Raw genomic sequence first — 4,520 nt, 5'->3', positions numbered from 1 at the left:
GGAGTTGAATGAGAAAATGACATTCTTGTTTTTTAAACACTGATTAGAAAGGCGCTAAAGAACAAGTGGGACTTTTCTGAATACTCCAAATGCAAGATAAAGATGATCTGACTGTAATAAAAGACCGTATGCTGCTTATGAAAGATAACGGTTGGCTGTAGGTTAAAAGTATAGAAAAAAATGATACCATGTAAACGCTAGTCACGTGAAAGTAAGTATGGCTGTATTGATACCAATTTTAAGATTTTAAGATGAGTATTACCAGAGAGAAGGTGTTTTTTGTTTGGTTTTTAGGAAAAGAAATTTTTTTTAAGAAATTTTTTGTATTTGCTTATAGCTGACACAATGTTACATCAGTTTCAGGTGTACAGCATGATGATTGGACAACTGTATACATTGTGTATATGCTCACCACAAGTGTAGCTGCCATCTGTCACCAGACAGTGCCATTACAGTATCATCGAGTACATTCTCTATGGTTACCTTTTATTCCTGTGACGTAATCATTCTATAGCTTGGAAGCCTGTATCTCCCCCTGCCCTTCACCCATTTTGCCCATCCCCCACCTCCCTCTCCTCTCATGAGGATCATGAGTTTATTCTCTATTTATAGGTCTGGTTCTCCTTTTTTGCTTTATACATTTGTTTTTTAGATGCCACATATGTTTGAAGTCGTAAGGTGTTTGTCTTGAGAGAAAGTTTTAGCAGTCATAGAAGGGTCAACTCAGTGGGAAGAGACAATAATCCTATTGGGTACACGTCTAATAGCAGAGCTTCAAAATAAAATGAAGGAAAATTTGACAGAATTAAAGGGGCAGAGAAATTCACAATTATAGTTGATTCTGCCTTTCTGTAGTTGCTACAATGAGCCGATGTAAAACCAGTCTAAGTACAAAATAATTGAACCTATCAACCAAATCAACATTAATTAGAACACTAAAGCCAGTGTTGTAAATAACATTTCTTTCAAGTGCATGTTGGTTGTTCACCCAGGAAGACCATACACTGTAAGTACATTTCAGAGGATTATATACAAACGGAGGGCTTCAGAGGGGAGGGGGGTGGGGGAATGGGATAGGCTGGTGATGGGTAGTAAGGAGGGCACGTATTGCATGGTGCACTGGGTGTTATACGCAACTAATGAATCATCAAACTTTACATCAAAAAAATAAAAATTTATAAAAGCAAATTTCATGCCACAAAAAAAAGATTATATAAATTGGAATTGTATAGATAGTATGTTCTTGATGTGATGATAGTGGAATTTAAAAATCAGTAAAAAGATAACTGCAAAATTCCCAAATGCTGAGAAAACAGGCAGCATACTTCTAAGTAACCCATTGATCAAAGAAGAAATCAGAATGGAAATCAAATATTTAGAACCGAATAATAAAGATACAACACATCAAAAATAGTGGGATTCAGTCATGACAGTGCTTAGAGAGGAAAGTGTAGTTTTCAATGTATATATTAGAAGAAGAAGACTTAAATTACACATAAGTAATATATTTTGGATATTTTTGCATCTTTGTTAATGGGTATTGGTCTAAAATTTTGAAATGTCCTTGTAATGTCAGGTTATGATATCAAAGTTATGACAACCTAAAGCAAGTTGGGAAATGTTTTCATCTACTCTCTGAAAATAATACATCCAGTTAGCCCTTGAACAACAACAGCCTTTGAACTCCACACGCCACTGTTTTTTCATTTGTTACCATAAAGTATACACAAATCTATTATGAAAAGTTAAAATTTAATAAAACTGAGGCACATTAACACAGGCTGTACATGCTGCCATTCCCAGTCAGGAAAACATAAAGGTGCGATATGAAATAACTGCGTAAAATTAGTTGTATATATTGTACTATAATAATTTCATAACGGCCACCTCTTGCTGTTGAGGTGAGCTCACTCAAAACACCATGTGACGCTAGTCATCTCTGCATGAGCAGTTCATGTCTTCAGTAAATTGCATATTGTATCACGAAGTGCTCTCTGGGAGATGTCATGTATTTTTGTGTTTAGTGCAATGCCATAAACAGTAGCACCAGGGACCCATATGAAGTGCCACTAATGATGCTGGAGGTGCTCCCAAGAAGCAAAGTCATGCCATTACAAGAACAAGTTGAATTGCTTGATATGTACTGTAAATGGAGATCTGCTGCCGCAGTTGCCCACCATTTCAAGATAAACAAATCAAGCTCAGGGAGTGTTGTTAAGAAGAGAAAGAAAAGAAATTCATCTACACCAGCAGGTGCAAAACATTTTGTGAAATACCTTTTTAGCTTATTGAAGGTAGGCATTCTATGTGGGTGCAGGATTGCTATAAGAAAGGCTACCTAGAGACTAATACTCTTGGGCACCAACTTAAGGCAAAGGAAGGCAAAGGACCTAAAGCTGGAGACTATAGTGCCAACAAAGGATGGTTTGATAGTTTTTGAAAGGTTTGGCTTTAAAAATGTCAAGATAACAAAAGCAGTTTCTACTGACCAGGAGGCAGTAGAGGAGTTCCCATGAGCCATTAAGAAAATCATGAGAAAGGATATCTGCCTGAGTGGGTTTTTAGTGTAGACCAACGGCACTATTCTGGGGGGAAAAGTCACAAAGGACATTTATTAGGAAGAGAAGCAAGTTCCGGGATTTAAGGCAGGAAGGGATAGGCTAACTACTGTTACGTGCAAATGCGGTTGGATTTCTGATCAGGACTGCCCTTATCTTTAAAGCTCCTAACATCCAAGCTTTGAAGGGAAAAGATCTGTGTTTTCGAGTTCTTTTGATACTGGGCAGTGCCCCTGGCCTCTCAGAACTCTGAGTTTAACACAGAAGGCAGTGAAATGTCTACTTGCCCCACCCCCCAAACACAACGTCTCTAACTCAGCCTCTGGATCAGGGATATAAATCAGTATAAAGACATTTATGTCTCATTACACGTGGCACTCTATGGAAAGGATTGTCAGTGCTATGGAAGAGCACCCTCATCGAACATAAAGTCTGGAAGGATTACACCATTGAAGATAACCATCGTTTTTAACAGAAAAAGCTGTGAAAGCCATCAAGCCCAAAATAATAAATTCTCGCTGGAGTAAACTGTTCAGATGTTGTAAATGACTTAATGGGATTTATGACAGCCAATCAAGGAAATTATGAAAGATTGTGAATATGGCAAACACGGTAGAGGTTGAAAGGTGTCAAGGTATGGATGTTGGAGAAATTCAAGAGCTAATAGACTTTAGAGAAATTATTGAAGACTTAATAGGAATTAATAGTGTTAGACATTGAGGAAAAAGATGCAAAGCAATGTGAGAAAACAAATTGACATTAGACAATTTCACAGAAGGGTTCCGATTATTGGAGACTAATTTTGACTTCTTTTATGACATGGACCCTTTGATGATACAGGCACTGGAACTAACGCAAATGGGGGAAGGAGTGATTGGTACCAAATAGAAACACTTAGAGAAATGAAATAAATTAGACATTATGATGTATATTCACAAAGTCATTCTGAGTGTGCCTGCCTCTCCTGCCTCCCCTTCCACCTCTTCTACCTCTGCCATCCGCGACAGCAAGAGCAACTCCTCCTCCTCCTCCTCAGACGACTCAAAGATGAGAATGAAGACATTTATGCCGATCCACTTCACTTAGTCAATAGTAAGTAATCATGCCACACAGTTAATACGCTTATCTGTTGTATATGAATGTGTCTGAGAATATGACGACCACATGGCAAGAATGGCATGAGGCATTCTTAGGCATCAAATATGCATTGCATAGAATGTCATGTGTAAGACTTGTATGTAAGTGGACAGCCTATCCTTACATAGGCATAAGGTGAGTGATATTTAACATAAAATTAATGTGTTAAGTTTTTTTTTTTACTGTTCTATAACTACTTTCGAAGACTTACATTACTGTATAGTATGCCTATAATTTGAGAAACTGTCTATCAGCCCATCATCACAGGTAAGTGATTTTAATGTAACGTTCCCAATACTATGAATATGATTGTAATACTGTATGTCATGAAAATTTTACAGTGACTCATTCATTAGTGCATAGGCTAGGGTATTGTGAAGCTGAAGCGTTTCTATCAATTACACTAGGCTACCGTAAAGCAATCCTATCACTGCTTCATTATCAATGCCCGAATTGTTATACTTGTAAATATATATGAATTTTTTTCACATCTTTTCATTTTTTATATCTAAAGTTAGTAATTTGTCTAACATTCACAGTGTTTTGTATGATATAAAATAATAACTGATGTAGGTGCTGACAAATGATCCATCTTGTAAACAGATGACAAGTTTACAGTATTGATAGATACTGTACAGTACTGTGTGTTTTCTCTTAATTTTCTTGACCTTTTCTTTTCTCTGACTTTAAGAATATAGTATATAATACATATACAAAATATGTATTAATCAACTACATTATCATAAGGCTTCTATTCTGGTCAACAGTAAGCTACTAAGTTTTTGGAGAATCAAAGGTATATGCAGATTTTTGACTGGGAGGTCA

Source organism: Ursus maritimus, unplaced genomic scaffold, assembly GCF_017311325.1.
Source record: "Ursus maritimus isolate PB19 unplaced genomic scaffold, ASM1731132v1 scaffold_6, whole genome shotgun sequence".
Taxonomy (NCBI): Eukaryota; Metazoa; Chordata; class Mammalia; order Carnivora; family Ursidae; genus Ursus; species Ursus maritimus.
Note: the sequence above shows the minus strand (reverse complement) of the source record.